This window comes from Pseudorasbora parva, chromosome 2, assembly GCF_024679245.1.
Source record: "Pseudorasbora parva isolate DD20220531a chromosome 2, ASM2467924v1, whole genome shotgun sequence".
NCBI classification, from domain to species: Eukaryota; Metazoa; Chordata; class Actinopteri; order Cypriniformes; family Gobionidae; genus Pseudorasbora; species Pseudorasbora parva.
This window is the reverse complement of record NC_090173.1, coordinates 635,001-651,662: the sequence shown is the minus strand read 5'-3', so window position 1 is coordinate 651,662 and position 16,662 is coordinate 635,001. Positions and strand designations below refer to the sequence as shown.

The following is a 16,662-nucleotide window of genomic DNA, read 5'->3' as shown; positions in this document are numbered from 1 at the left end:
CTCAGGGTGAGCGCCCCCTGCTGGCCTCACTAACACCATCACTATACTGGGGCGTTAGGACACACACAGACCACAGGGTGAGCGCCCCCTGCTGGCCTCACTAACACCATCACTATACTGGGGCGTTAGGACCCACACAGACCAGAGGGTGAGCGCCCCCTACTGGCCTCACTAACACCATCACTATACTGGGGCGTTAGGACCCAAACAGACCACAGGGTGAGCGCCCCCTACTGGCCTCACTAACACCATCACTATACTGGGGCGTTAGGACCCACACAGACCACAGGGTGAGCGCCCCCTACTGGCCTCACTAACACCATCACTATACTGGGGCGTTAGGACCCAAACAGACCACAGGGTGAGCGCCCCCTGCTGGCCTCACTAACACCATCACTATACTGGGGCGTTAGGACACACACAGACCAGAGGGTGAGCGCCCCCTACTGGCCTCACTAACACCATCACTATACTGGGGCGTTAGGACCCAAACAGACCACAGGGTGAGCGCCCCCTACTGGCCTCACTAACACCATCACTATACTGGGGCGTTAGGACCCACACAGACCACAGGGTGAGCGCCCCCTGCTGGCCTCACTAACACCATCACTATACTGGGGCGTTAGGACCCACACAGACCACAGGGTGAGCGCCCCCTGCTGGCCTCACTAACACCATCACTATACTGGGGCGTTAGGACCCACACAGACCCCAGGGTGAGCGCCCCCTGCTGGCCTCACTAACACCATCACTATACTGGGGCGTTAGGACCCACACAGACCACAGGGTGAGCGCCCTCTCCTGGCCTCACTAACACCATCACTATACTGGGGCTTTAGGACCCAAACAGACCACAGGGTGAGCGCCCCCTGCTGGCCTCACTAACACCATCACTATACTGGGGCGTTAGGACCCACACAGACCACAGGGTGAGCGCCCCCTGCTGGCCTCACTAACACCATCACTATACTGGGGCGTTAGGACCCACACAGACCACAGGGTGAGCGCCCCCTACTGGCCTCACTTACACCATCACTATACTGGGGGCGTTAGGACCCACACAGACCACAGGGTGAGCGCCCCCTGCTGGCCTCACTGACACCATCACTATACTGGGGCGTTAGGACCCACACAGACCACAGGGTGAGCGCCCCCTACTGGCCTCACTTACACCATCACTATACTGGGGGCGTTAGGACCCACACAGACCACAGGGTGAGCGCCCCCTGCTGGCCTCACTGACACCATCACTATACTGGGGCGTTAGGACCCACACAGACCACAGGGTGAGTGCCCCCTGCTGGCCTCACTAACACCATCACTATACTGGGGCATTAGGACACACACAGACCACAGGGTGAGCAATCCCTGCTGGCCTCACTAACACCATCACTATACTGGGGCATTAGGACACACACAGAGCACAGGGTGAGCGCCCCCTGCTGGCCTCACTAACACCATCACTATACTGGGGCGTTAGGACCCACACAGACCACAGGGTGAGCGCCCCCTGCTGGCCTCACTAACACCATCACTATACTGGGGCGTTAGGACCCAAACAGACCTCAGGGTGAGCGCCCCCTGCTGGCCTCACTAACACCAACACTATACTGGGGCATTAGGACCCACACAGACCTCAGGGTGAGCGCCCCCTGCTGGCCTCACTAAAACCATCACTATACTGGGGCGTTAGGACACACACAGACCACAGGGTGAGCGCCCCCTGCTGACCTCACTAACACCATCACTATACTGGGGCGTTAGGACCCACACAGACCACAGGGTGAGCGCCCCCTGCTGGCCTCACTAACACCATCACTATACTGGGGCGTTAGGACCCACACAGACCACAGGGTGAGCGCCCCCTGCTGGCCTCACTAACACCATCACTATACTGGGGCGTTAGGACACACATAGAGCACAGGGTGAGCGCCCCCTGCTGGCCTCACTAACACCATCACTATACTGGGGCGTTAGGACCCAAACAGACCACAGGGTGAGCGCCCCCTGCTGGCCTCACTAACACCATCACTATACTGGGGCGTTAGGACCCAAACAGACCACAGGGTGAGCGCCCCCTGCTGGCCTCACTAACACCATCACTATACTGGGGCGTTAGGACACACATAGAGCACAGGGTGAGCGCCCCCTGCTGGCCTCACTAACACCATCACTATACTGGGGCGTTAGGACACACACAGACCACCCCTGCTGGCCTCACTAACACCTCTACCAGCAGCTCCTGGTTTTCCCATTTGGTCTCCCATCCAGGTACTGACCAGCCTCAGCCCTGCTTAGTTTCAGTGAGAAACCAGTCTTGGGCTACAGGGTGATATGGCTGCTGGACACCCTGATGTTTTCTATTGATGATTTCTGGTTTAATTTCTGAATAGGGATAATGTTTGTTTGTAACTTTGAGAGAACCTTGACACAACATTAGAGCTAATATTCTCTGTTGAATCAGTAGGTAAACGACTTATTTCCTTGTGAAATGTTGTGCTATTTCTTATTCAGTGTCATGAATGTGCTGCACAGACTGGTGTTTGACTGTTAATATGATGGTGTTAAGATGTCCATTCAGTCCACCAAAAATCAGCACTTAAAGAAAGAAAACCTTTATTGTAGCTTGTCAAGGACGCATGAAATTTAAGAAGGCCTTCTTTCTTCAGTGGAGCACAAAAGAAGACATTTTGAAGAACATCTCTGTGTTTTTGTCCATATAATGAAAGTCAGGGTGTTTCAATGTTGTTTGGTTTCCTACGTTCTTCTACAAATCTTCTTTTATGTTAAAATAATGAGAGAAAAACACACAGGTTTGAAACGACATGAATGATGACAGAATGATGACTGAACTATGGTGTAATATTAAATCATCCACGATGGTTGTCCTGTGGTCAGAAGAGTGTGTAATGAGTTTCCCAGTGATCTTGTTTGACCAGCTCGGAGATAAACTACAAACCCCATTCCAAAAAAGCTGGGGCACTGTACAAATTGTGAATAAAAAAGGAATGCAATAATTTACAAATCTCTTAAACTTATATTTTATTCACAATAGAATATAGATAACATATCAAATGTTGAAAGTCAGATATTTAAAAATGTCATGCCGAATATGGGCTCATTTTTGAATTCATTAGCAAAAATGAATTAGAAAAACTTTCCAAAAAAGTTGGGACAGAAAGCAATAAGAGAACGGAAAAGTTGAATGTACATATAAGGAACAACTTGAGGACTAATTTGCAGCTTATTAGGTCAATTGGCAACATGAGTGGGTATAAAAGAGCCTCTCAGAGCGGCAGTGTCTCTCAGAAGATGGGCAGAGGATCACCAATTCCCCCAATGCTGCGGTGGAAAATAGTGGCGCAATATCAGAAAGGAGTTTCTCAGAGAAAAATTGCACAGAGTTTGAAGTTATCCTCTTCTACAGCGCATAATATCATCCAAAGACTGGAACAATCTTTGTGTGTAAGGGTCAAGGGTCAAAACCAAACTGGATGGCCGTGATCTTCAGCCCTTAGACGGCTCTGCATCACACACAGGAATGCTACTGTAATGGACATCACAACATGGGCTCAGGAATACTTCCAGAAAACATTGGTGAACACAATCCACCGCGCCATTGGATTTTAGCCGTCGTCGGCTAAAACTCTACAGGTCAAAGAAGAAGCCATATCTAAACATGATCCAGAAGCGCAGGCGTCTCCTCTGGGCCAAGGCTCGTTTAAAGAGGACTGTGGCAAAGTGGAAAACTGTTCTGTGGTCAGACGAATCAACATCTGAAGTTCTTTTGGGAAAACTAGGACGCCATCCGGACTAAAGAGGACAAGGACAACCCAAGCTGTTCTCAGCGCTCAGTTCAGAAGCTGATCTCGGATGGTCTGGGGTTCATGAGTGTGTGTGGCATGGGCAGCTTACACATTTGGAAAGGCCATCAATGCTGAAGGGTCTATCCAAGTTCTAGAGCAACATCTGCTCCATCCAGACGGCGTCTCTTTCAGGGAAGACCTTGCATTCTCCAACATGACAATGCCAGACCACAGACTGCATCAATTACAACATCATGGCTGAGCAGAAGAAGGATCCGGCACTGAAATGGCCAGCCTGCAGTCCAGATCTTTCACCATTAGAAAACATTTGGCGCATCATAAAGAGGAAGATGCGATAAAGAAGACCTAAGACAGTTGAGCAGCTAGGAGCCTGTATTAGACAAGAATGGACAACATTCCTATTCCTAAACTTGAGCAGCTCGTCTCCTCAGTGCCCAGACGTTTGCAGACTGATATAAAAAGAAGAGGGGATGACACACAGGGGGAAACACGGCCACGGCACAACTTTACTGAGATGTGTTGATGCCATGAAATTTAAAATCAACTTATTTTCCCTTAAAATGATTTTTTTTTCTCAGTTTAAACATTTGATATGTCAGCTATGTTGTATTCTGAATAAAATATTGAAATCTGCAAATTGTGTTTATTCACAATTTGTACAGTGTCCCAACTTTTTTGATTGATGGTTGTCTCTGTGCTTTGCTCTGTTTGGTGTAAACATAAATGTCTAGTGAAGATGAAGAGTCACACCGCAGGACTTTCCTGTAGCTCAACCAGTAGATTGTGGCGCTAGCAACGCCAAGGTCATGGGGTCGATTCCCAGGGAAAGCAAGAATTTCAATTCAGCAGAAATTAGTTCAGGTTGTTCCAAAGAAACGGAGGACATTTACATGCATACATGTTTGCTTTCATGCCTATTCTGTGACACAAAATACTGTGTGCTGATATCATCGTTTGCATATTTCTCCTTTACATCAGATGAATGAGCCTTTGTTAGCGGTTTTACTTTGGCTTGTGAATGATGGTGAAACTACAGTTTTTGACTAGCATAGAAATGTATCATAAGCTTATCTACAAAACCTCAGCTTGTATGCAAAAGAAAACAACCTCATATTGTGTGTGGTGTCATATTACTCCAAATGACTTTTCCTTAGTTAAAAGAACATGGTTGCCTTCATATCAGAAGCATAACATTTTGTCAGTTTACATTATGTATTACATTGTCTACATTATGTCTAAACAAACACACACACACACACACACACACACACACACACACCAAACCTGGGCTTGATTCGGCTATTCTTAAGGTCACACTCACGGTGTTTGAGGTCAAACATTTGTTTGTTTTTCCCATGTTTAAATCCAGGAAAAATCTGAAAATTGTCACACATGGTGCCAAAAGTATTGTGCCGCTCCTCCAGATCTCTGAGTTCAGGTGTTCAGTCTCTTCATGGCCACAGGTGTATAACTCCAGCTCTCGGCCTGCAGACGCTTCTACACACATTAGTGAAAGAATGGGTCGCTCTCAGGAGCTCAGTGAACTCAAGCGTGGGGCCGTGATAGGCTGACACCTGTGCAATAAGGCCATTCCTGACATTTCCTCACTACTAAATATTCCACACTCAACTGTTAGTGGGATTAGAACAAAGAGGAAGCCATTGGGAACAACAGCAACTCAGCCACGAAGTGTTAAATCCCAGAGCGGGGTAAGCGCATGCTGAGGGTCACAGTGTGCAGAACAAGGTTATTTTCGTAAACGAAAACTGAAACTAAGACTAAAACTATTGGTCAAAAAACATTTTAAATAAAAACATGTTTTGGCTGAGACCCAACTTTATGCATGTTTTGTAAGACCGTCCTGGGTTTAAACAATAATGCTCGTTTATCAAGTTATTTCACTTAAGGATGTTTAGTAAGATTAAACTCTAATCTGTGCAAACATTAAACTTTGCTGAAATTAAAAACCTTGATTTGGTCTCTACACTTCATTATGGTAACTCTGCTAAACTATAATTACTAAAACTAAAACTGAAACTAAATAAATAAAAACTAAATAGAAATGTATTTGCAAAATAAAAACTAAACTAAAACTAGCAAAACCATTTGTAAAACGAACTAAAACTAAACTGAAATTTGTAGCAAAATTGAAAACGATAATAAAATAAAAACTAATTTCAAAAAGCAAAACTATAATAACCTTTTGTCCGCAGAAGTCTCCAACTTTCTGCAGAGTCAAAAGCTCCAGACCTCCAGACTTCAGTGGCCTTCAGATGAGCTCAGATGAGCTGAGGAGTTTGGTGTGGAGGAACTGGACTGGCCTGCACAGAGTCCTGAGCTCAACCCGATAGAACAGCTTTGGGATGAATTAGAGCGGAGACTGAGAGCCAGGCCTTCTCGTCCAACATCAGTGCCTGACCTCACAAATGAGCTTCTAGAAGAATGGGCAAAAATCCCCATAAACACACTCCTAAACCTTGAGGAAAGCCTTCCCAGAAGAGCTGGAGCTGTTAGAGAGGGTGGGCCGACTCCAGATTAAACCCCACGGGTTAACAATGGGACATGAATGTGTGTGTGTAGCCATATAGTGTGTCTTCACAAAAGCTGTAATATGTAACATGAATGTGTCTGCTGGAGAGACATATAATTGAGTTTCATTATTTTAACTGTAGCGGCTAGTGAACGTTGAGTTTGTGTGTGTGTGTGTGTGTGCTACACTGGTCTGCCAGCAGAGGGAGACACACTAGGGCTAATCTCTCGTCTCACCTCAGTCTCTGATACCAGTGAATACTGCTGAACAAACGCTGAGGGAGCGCGGGCGCGGGCGCGTGTCTGCGCTCTTACCGGCAGCGATCGAGTGCGCGCGCGCGCGTGTGTGTATGTGTGTGTGTGTGTGTGTTTGGCGCAGTCATACAGATGCAGCGTGTGTGTCCTGACAGCAGCATGTGAGCGCGCACGCGTGTGTGTGTGTGAGTGTGTGTGTGTGTTGCGCGAGCAGGTGTTTCGCGAGGCGTCAGGAGGAGGGACACACACCCTCCAGAAGAGCTCCATCACGGAGGCGGTCGGAGTATTCGCGTTTTTCTTTCGTTTTTTGTTCTTCTTCTTCCTCATCGTGATCGTGGGAGGTGCTTTTTCTTTTCATCTGCTCGCTCTGTCCATCATCTGCCTGCTCGTCTATTTCTCCATCTATCTCTTTTATAATTTCTTTTGGCTGTGAGAGTTTTCGGAGGGACGGTGTGTGTGTTCTTACCTTCTTCTTTTTCTCCTCCTCTTCCTCATCCCCCCGCGGCTGGTGTGTGTGAGAGTAGGTAGGTTGATTTGTGTTCACTGTAGTGTGTGTGTGTGTTTGTGTGTGTGTGTGTTCGCAAACCACACACATGAACACACACATGCAGAATGTGACGTAGAGAGAGAGAAGTGTCTTACCTCAGTCAGCTGTGTGTGTGTGTGTGTGTGTGTGTGTCATCAGAAACACACACTATAGACCGAATACACTCACCTGTCTCTCTCTCTCTCTCTCTCTCTCTCTCTCTCTCTCTCTCTCTCTCTCTCTCTCTCTCTCTCTCTCTCTCTCTCTCTCTCTACATTCTACTGGTCTCTCACCTGTGTGTGTATATGTGTGTGTGTGTGTGTGTGCAGTCCGTCATAATCCCACATTACCCTTCCGTTCTACACCTTTATCTGTCTGTCGTCCATTGATCTGCTGCTCTCTCTGATATTACGCGGTTATTCGCGCACCAGCGCTCATCGCCATCAGTGTGTGTGATGGAGAGTAATTAATCTGGTCATTAATAGAGAGAGAGAGAGCCCGTGTGTGTGTGTGTGTGTGTGTCACCCCTCCATCATCAGCCGTCTCTGAGGCTGCTCGAGCCCTTTGGATGCAGCTCTTCTCTTCTGTTTCTCCTGAGGAGACTCGCTTCATTCATGAGTCTGGATTGCGACGCTTTTCCAGATGAGCAGACACACGCGCCTCTTCCTGCTCATTTACAATTGGACTAAATGCGGAGTGAAGCCGTTTCAGCGGAGGTGAATGTGAACGGGACGCCGGAGGACGCGAGCGCACTGTTCGGTGAGTGTGTGTGTGTGTGTGTGTGCACTAAAAAATGCTGGGTTAAAAACCCCCCATGTTGGGTTGAAAATGGACTTCATTTTCAAAATGGCAATTGGGTTGTTTTAACCCATTGGTTGGGTTAAATGTTGCTTAAGACAACCCAATTGCTGGGTTAAAACAACCCAATTGCTGGCTTTGTCCATTTTAACCCAACTTAGGTTGTTTTAACCCATTGGTTAGGTTAAATGTTGCTTAAGACAACCCAATTGCTGGGCTAGTCCATTTTTAACCCAACTTGGGTTGTTTTTAGTCCAGCATTTTTTAGAGTGTGTGTTGAGCCAATCTGTTCTAGGCTTCTCTCAATCTGCAGATGTGTGTTTGTTTTGTAATTGGTCTTTTTGTTGCACATCTGCTATGATGGAGCCACGCTCAGGGTTTTGGACACTGTGCAAATATACGATCATCAGTAAATCATGGCAGCATATGTTTTCCCAATACTTCACCATAATCAAAACAATGTGACCAGCCTGTTAACTGTCACATATTTCATAAATCAGGTCAAAAAAATAATTTCTTAAAACACAACATTCTGCGAAAACGGTGCTGCGAAGTAGTGCTGCAATGAAAACGGTCCTTTAAGTACGTTTACCAGCTTGATCTGTGTCAGATCAACTTCACATTTGGAACACAAGTTGGTTAAATCTTTAATTTTACAGCAGTTCAAAATATTTTGTCAAATATATATTTTGCATTAAATCTTTTTTTTTTCTCAGTACATTTGCTTCAACAGTAGGTCTCTATAGCCATCCAGATATATATGCATTCATTTAAGACATTTCTCCTTATACAGAACCCTTTTTTGAGAACCTTTAGAGTTCTATTTTGTTAAATCTAGAAGATGATGTTAAATTACTCAAATGAAGTCAGAAATGCAGGTTAAAGGAAAGCAGTGATGCCGAGCCTAACCCTGATGTGTCTGTTTGTGGTTGATCAAGACTACATATGGCTAGAATTGCCTTTTGCTGTAGCAAAGATATACAAATCCGCAGAAATCTGAACCGTTTTCAATCATCATAAATGTGTGCTGAGCATCAGATCCTCATATGAGAATGATTAGTGAAGGATCGTGTGACACTGAAGACTGGAGTAATGATGATAAATCAGGTTTGATCCCAGGAATAAATTACACTTCACTATATGTTGATATATACTGAATAAATATACAATTTTACTGGATTTATGAGCAAATTAATGAGCAGAAAGACTCTCAGAAACATTGAAAATCACATGTTGTACAGTACAGCAGGCTACAGTAGTACTGACACACAACAGAAAACTGATATTAATCAAACTAGAATTACAAATTAACCTGATTGTTAACGACACTCGCTCTTAGAAAAAAAGCTTCACTCATTTTTAAAGAACCGTTAATGCCAAACGGGTTTTATTTATGGAGAAATGTCTTAAATTAGGGTTACTAGTGAACAATAACTCCTTAAAGGTTTCTTATCTACTAAGAGCATTTTTCTCTGTGTTGGGTGAAACGATTGTCTTGTGGAACGTCTGTCCGGTGAAACGTCATTTGAATGAAACGTCTGTCAAGTGGAACATCTGCGTAACGTTTGTCAATTTTTTTAGTTTCCTTTGTGGAATGTCTTTGCAAAATGTTTGTTGAATGAACTGTCTGTTGAGTGGAATGTCTGTCTTGCAGAATGTTTGGCGCATTTAACGTTTGTTGTGTGGAACGTCAGTCATGTTGAGCATCTTTCATTTAGAACAGCTGTCTTCGAACATCAGTCATTTTGGAACATTAGTCATGTGGAACGGCTGTCTTGAAACACCTGTCAAGGAACATATGTACGGTTGGGCATCGAGAACCGGTTCTAACTTGGAAACCATTTAAAAAATAACGATTCCATTGGAATCGTTTAGAAAATGTATTTTCGGTTCCGATCATCGGTTCCAAACACGCTAGTTTTGGTTTCCATGGCCTCCTGATTTCCGGTGCTTGCGTGCCCGCTTGTTCTTTTAGCCATGGAAGCCCAGTAAGCGGCGCTCTGAAGAGTGGATTTATTTCACTTTTAAAAAGCCTGGGTCGGCACAGTGCAACTAGTGTTGTCAAAAATATCGATACTGAAATATCTGAAAAGATACGATAGCCTGCTCAGTTTCTAAAAACAATGCCCGACCCTAAACATATGTCCCGTAAAACATCTATCTAGGAACATCTGTCATTTGGAACATCTTTCTTAGAACTTCAGCCATTTTGGAACAGCTGTCTTGGAACATCATTCATGTGGAACACCTGTCTTGGAACTTTGGTCATGTAAAATGTATGTCTTGGAACCTCAGTTGTGTGGAACCTCAGTTGTGTGGAACCTCAGTTGTGTGGAACATCAGTTGTGTGGAATGTGTGTCGTATGGAATATCTGTCTTGGAACATCAGTGGTGTGGAACATCAGTCATGTGGAACGTCAGTCATGTGGAATGCCAGTCATGTGGAGCGTCTGTCATGTGGAACATCAGTCGCGTGGAATGTCTGTTATGGAACATCAGTCGTGTGGAACATCAGTCGTGTGGAACATCGGTTGTGTGGAACATCAGTCGTGTGGAACAGCTGCTTTGCAACATAAGTCGTGGGGAAGAGCTGTTTTGCAACACCAGTCGTGTGGAAAATCTGTCGTGCAGAACGCATTTTTTGGAACATCAGTCGTGTGGAACATCTGTTCTGTGGAATGAATGTCTTGGAACATCAGTCGTGTGGAAAATCTATCTTGTGTAACGTCAGTCATGTGGAACATGGTAAATGGTAAATGGACTGCATTTATATAGCGCTTTTAACAGACCCTATGGCCATCCAAAGTGCTTGACATTTTGCCTCACACTCACCCATTCATACACTGATGGCGGTGTCAGCTATGCAAGGCACCATCCAGCTCGTCGGGTGCAGCTGGGGTTAGGTGTCTTGCTCATGGACACTGCGACACTTGGTCAGTTGGAACTGGGGATATAACCACCAACCTTTCGGTTTGTAGACAACCTACATAAACTACTGTATGTCATGTGTAACGTCTGTCATGTGCAACCTCTGTCATGTGGAATGTCTGTCATGTGGAACGTCAGTCATGTGGAACGTCTCGTGGAACGTCAGTCATGTGGAACGTCTGTCATGTGTAACGTATGTCATGTGCAACCTCTGTCATGTGTAACGTCTGTCATGTGGAACGTCAGTCATGTGGAACGTCTCGTGGAACGTCAGTCATGTGGAATGTCAGTCATGTGGAACGTCATGTGGAACATCAGTCATTTGGAACATCAGTCATGTGGAACGTCTCATGTGGAACATCAGTCATGTGGAACGTCAGTCATGTGGAACATCTGTCGTGTGGAACATCAGTCATGTGGAACATCTGTCGTGTGGAACATCAGTCATGTGGAATGTCTTGTCGTGTGGAACATCTGTTGTGTGGAACATCAGTTGTGTGGAACGTCTGTCATGTGGAACATCAGTCATGTGGAACGTCAGTCATGTGGAACGTCAGTCATGTGAAACATCAGTAATGTGGAACGTCTGTTGTGTGGGACATCTGTCATGTGGAACATCTGTCGTGTGGAACATCAGTCATGTGGAACATCTGTCGTGTGGAACATCTGTTGTGTGGAACATCAGTCATGTGGGGAACATCAGTCATGTGGAACATCAGTCATGTGGAACGTCTGTTGTGTGGGACATCTGTCATGTGGAACATCTGTCGTGTGGAACATCAGTCATGTGGAACATCTGTCGTGTGGAACATCTGTTGTGTGGAACATCAGTCATGTGGAACGTCAGTCATGTGGAACGTCAGTCATGTGGAACGTCAGTCATGTGGAACGTCAGTCATGTGGAACGTCAGTCATGTGAAACATCAGTAATGTGAAACCCATCACATGATCAAAACATAATTATTGTACCATCTCAGTGAGTTCATTTATTTCAAAGGTACTAGAAAAGGCTGTATTATGTCAACTTCAGGCATTTCTAAATTCATCAAAGACTTGACATTTTTCAGTCTGGTTTTAAGTCCACTCACATCACTGAATCCACTTTACTGAGAGTGCTAAATGATATTTTAGTTGTACAGATTCTGGAGACCCTGAGGTTTTAGTTCTTTAGGACTTAACTACAGCTTTTGACATTGTCAATCATTTGCTTCTCTTATCTAGATTAAATGAAGTGGGTCTGGAAGGCTCAATCTTACAATGGTTTAAATCCTACTTAAGTGATAGATATTTCTCAGTTAGAATTGGCCATTTGACTTCATCTGCTGCTCTCTAGCTTAAACTTGTACAGCACTTTGGTCAGTCTGGTGACTGTTTTTAAATGTGCTTTATAAATAAACAAACTGAAACTGAAACTAAAACATCAGTCATGTGGAACATCAGTCATGCGGAACGCATGTCATGTGGAACATCAGTTGTGTGGAACATCAGTTGTGTGGAACATCAGTCGTGTGGAACTTCTGTCATGTGGAACATCAGTCATGTGTAACTTCTGTCATGTGGAACGTCTGTCATTTGAAACATCAGTCATGTGGAACGTCAGTCATGTGGAACGTCTGTCATGTGGAACGTATGTCATGTGGAACATCTGTTGTGTGGAACATCAGTCGTGTGGAACTTCTGTCATGTGGAACGTTTGTCATGTGGAACGTCAGTCATTTGGAACATCAGTCATGTGGAACATCTGTCATGTGGAACGCCAGTCATGTGGAACGCCAGTCATGTGGAACGTCAGTCATGTGGAACGTCAGTCATTTTGGAACGTCAGTCATTTTGGAACATCAGTCATGTGGAACATCAGTCATGTGGAACGCCAGTCATGTGGAACGCCAGTCATGTGGAACACCAGTCATGTGGAACGTCAGTCATGTGGAACATCTGTCATGTGTAACTTTTGTCATGTGGAACATCAGTCATTTGGAACATCAGTCATGTGGAACGTCAGTCATGTGGAACATCAGTCATGTGTAACTTTTGTCATGTGAAACGTCAGTCATGTGGAACGTCAGTCATTTGGAACATCAGTCATGTGGAACGCCAGTCATGTGGAACGCCAGTCATGTGGAACGCCAGTCATGTGGAACATCAGTCATGTGGAACGCCAGTCATGTGGAACGCCAGTCATGTGGAACGCCAGTCATGTGGAACGTCAGTCATGTGGAACGTCTGTCATGTGGAACATCAGTCATGTGGAACATCAGTCATGTGGAACATCTGTCATGTGGAACATCAGTTGTGTGGAACATCTGTCATGTGGAACATCAGTTGTGTGGAACATCAGTCATGTGGAACATCAGTTGTGTGGAACATCAGTCATGTGGAACATCAGTTGTGTGGAACATCTGTCATGTGGAACATCAGTTGTGTGGAACATCTGTCATGTGGAACGTCTGTCATGTCTGTCATGTGGAACATCAGTTGTGTGGAACGTCTGTCATGTGGAACGTCTGTCATGTGGAACATCAGTTCTGCCAGAAAGACTCGGGAGAATAAATACTGTGACAATAATCCATTTATTAACAATCCAGCAAGCAATAAAGTACTTTGGCATAGGCCCCGTCCGTAGCTCGCAATCAGAGGGTATGGACTCTGCATATCCTGCCTGAAGACGAAGGCAGAGGCGCAGCCGACCCCCCCGTGAGGTATGGAAGGGACCATCCTGGTGGTGGTGGTGGGGTGGAGTAGGGAAGGATTTGACTTGGAGGTGGTGGGGAGGATGGCGGTGAATTGGTGCGTCAGCATCTGCGAACTCAAACATGAGTAAGTACCGATCTTTTATACCCAAGTATTAGCATGTGATTGGATAGATAGAAGTTGAAGTGACGTAACAATTAAGTCTTCCTGGCAGAACTTATGCTAAAGCTTTCATTTGTGTGGAACGTCTGTCATGTGGAACGTCTGTCATGTGGAACATCAGTTGTGTGGAACATCAGTTGTGTGGAACGTCTGTCATGTGGAACGTCTGTCATGTGGAACATCAGTTGTGTGGAACGTCTGTCATGTGGAACGTCTGTCATGTGGAATGTCTGTCATGTGGAACATCAGTTGTGTGGAACATCTGTCATGTGGAATGTCTGTCATGTGGAACGTCTGTCATGTGGAATGTCTGTCATGTGGAACATCAGTTGTGTGGAACGTCTGTCATGTGGAACGTCTGTCATGTGGAACGTCTGTCATGTGGAACATCAGTTGTGTGGAACGTCTGTCATGTGGAACATCAGTTGTGTGGAACATCTGTCATGTGGAACGTCTGTCATGTGGAATGTCTGTCATGTGGAATGTCTGTCATGTGGAACGTCTGTCATGTGGAACGTCTGTCATGTGGAACATCAGTCATGTGGAACATCAGTTGTGTGGAACGTCTGTCATGTGGAACATCAGTCATGTGGAACATCAGTTGTGTGGAACATCAGTCATGTGGAACGTCTGTCATGTGGAATGTCTGTCATGTGGAATGTCTGTCATGTGGAACGTCTGTCATGTGGAATGTCTGTCATGTGGAACATCAGTTGTGTGGAACGTCTGTCATGTGGAACGTCTGTCATGTGGAACGTCTGTCATGTGGAACATCAGTTGTGTGGAACGTCTGTCATGTGGAACATCAGTTGTGTGGAACATCTGTCATGTGGAACGTCTGTCATGTGGAACGTCTGTCATGTGGAATGTCAGTCATGTGGAACGTCTGTCATGTGGAACGTCTGTCATGTGGAACATCAGTCATGTGGAACATCAGTTGTGTGGAACGTCTGTCATGTGGAACATCAGTCATGTGGAACATCAGTTGTGTGGAACGTTTTTTGTAAGTGATAGCTTTTGAAGACAGCAGATTATAAAACGCGTTCTCAGTTAATATGTTGAATGCAGAAATGTTTCACATGGTTGCGTCTCTCACACACGCACACGCGTGTCTCTCAGAGGAGAGCTCAGGTAGTGCAGCACAGTCCCACTTTAAGAAACTGGGCCGACCTAAATGGGCAGAACTCTTGCCTCTGGTCTCTGTTGTACCCCACAAACTCCGGATCCTCCAACCTACATATGACTGCCCACACACACACACACACACACACTCGCTCTGAATAACCCACTTCAGCGTCTCACACTCTCTGCCTTCTCTTAATAGCTCCTCAGATGAGTGGCTCTGCTCTTAAATTGATTGAAGTAATTAGAGATTACAGCAGCTCGTCAGTCATCCAGCTGTAATGGGCTCAAGCTGATGTCTGACCGCCTCCTCATCATCCTCTTGGTTAACACTCACTGATCCAGTGTCCAATCCGAGATCCTCGCAGAAGTTCTCACTAACCAGCCAGCACTATTTCAGAGCGGCACAATCGTTCATTTGCAGCTACGATTGCACCAATTAAAATCATGCATTTAAGCGACTTACTATAGGAGAGCAATTAATGTTGTGCATTTTTATTTACGAGAAACCAGTGTGCATGTTTGTCAGGTTTAGTTTAGTTTGCGTTCAGTGGAAATTCTGCCTGTGTGCATTTGATTTGAAATTGTGAGTTGGATCTCAGTGACCTGGATTTGTCACAGGTACACCTAATTTAGGCAAGAACCTCCTTTAACTCATTTCAAACCCGCAGCAGGTTAGTTCAGAAACAGTGGAAGAATGTCAAGGCCACACCGCCTCCTGCTGGCCACCACACTGTCACATTCACACCTGTTTATACCTGCCAGACACTCCGAGAGCGAGGCTAGACACCTGAGACGCCGCCGACATAAACAAACACACACACACACACATCCTTACGGCCGCCCTCATGCTGGCCCTGACTCAACGCGACGAGTCTGTGCCAAACACACAGCTGAAATGTTATATATATGTGTCCCTCCTGAAATATGTTTAATAAATTCAACCATCTCTGGTTTTATTGAAGGCTGTGGAGAGGTTTATATCGAAGGACTATTTTTAATATTTCATTATGATTCAACTACAGCTTTTTGATTTGATTTTTATTAGATTTTTGTACAAACCTGAATCCCAAAAAAAGTTGTGACACTGTACAAATAGTGAACACAAACAGAATTTCAAACTTTCATTCAGAATACAACAGAGATGACATATCAAAGGTTTAAACTGAGAAAATGGATCATTTTAAGGGCAAAATAAGTTGATTTTAAAATTCATGGCATCAAATAAATTGTGCCGTGGCCATGTTTCCCGCTGTGTGTCATCCCCTCTTCTTTTTATATCAGTCTGCAAACGTCTGGGCACTGAGGAGACGAGCTGCTCAAGTTTAGGAATAGGAATGTTGGCCATTCTTGTCTAATACAGGCTTCTAGCTGCTCAACTGTCTCAGGTCTTCTTTATCGCATCTTCCTCTTTATGATGCGCCAAATGTTTTCTAGTGGTGAAAGATCTGGACTGCAGGCTGGCCATTTCAGTGCCGGATCCTTCTTCTGCTCAGCCATGATGCTGTAATTGATGCAGTGTGTGCTCTGGCATTGTCATGCTGGAGAAGGCAAGGTCTTCCCTGAAAGAGACGCCGTCTGGATGGAGCAGATGAATCTTAGGAATTAGGAAATTGAATCTTAACGAATTAGGAATCGGGTTTGCGATTGCATTGTTTTAAATAAAATGTTTAAGACTGTGCTCATATTATAATCAGTTTATTTGTGACCCTAGAAAACAAATCAAAGGGGCAAACAATTGAACAGAGATCACTGATGAAAATGATTTTCCAACTCTGTTCATTTGAATGTCTATGTTTTAAGTTCAGTCTGAAGATGAAGGTC

At 45.0% G+C, this 16,662-nt stretch overlaps 1 protein-coding gene across 4 annotated transcripts in view; it reads left to right on the top strand.

Annotated features, from left to right (window-relative positions):
• Positions 1–6,630: 6,630 nt before the first annotated feature.
• Positions 6,631–16,662, top strand: part of grin2ba (glutamate receptor, ionotropic, N-methyl D-aspartate 2B, genome duplicate a) — a 72,166-nt gene continuing 62,134 nt past the window's right edge. For 2 of the 4 annotated variants that reach the window (XM_067453696.1, XM_067453676.1), the window contains exons 1-2: positions 6,631–7,135; positions 7,467–7,896. The gene's annotated coding sequence lies outside the window, so the exon portion shown is untranslated. The remainder of the gene's footprint in view (positions 7,136–7,466; positions 7,897–16,662) is intronic. The other 2 variants (XM_067453687.1, XM_067453679.1) reach the window with 2 other exon arrangements.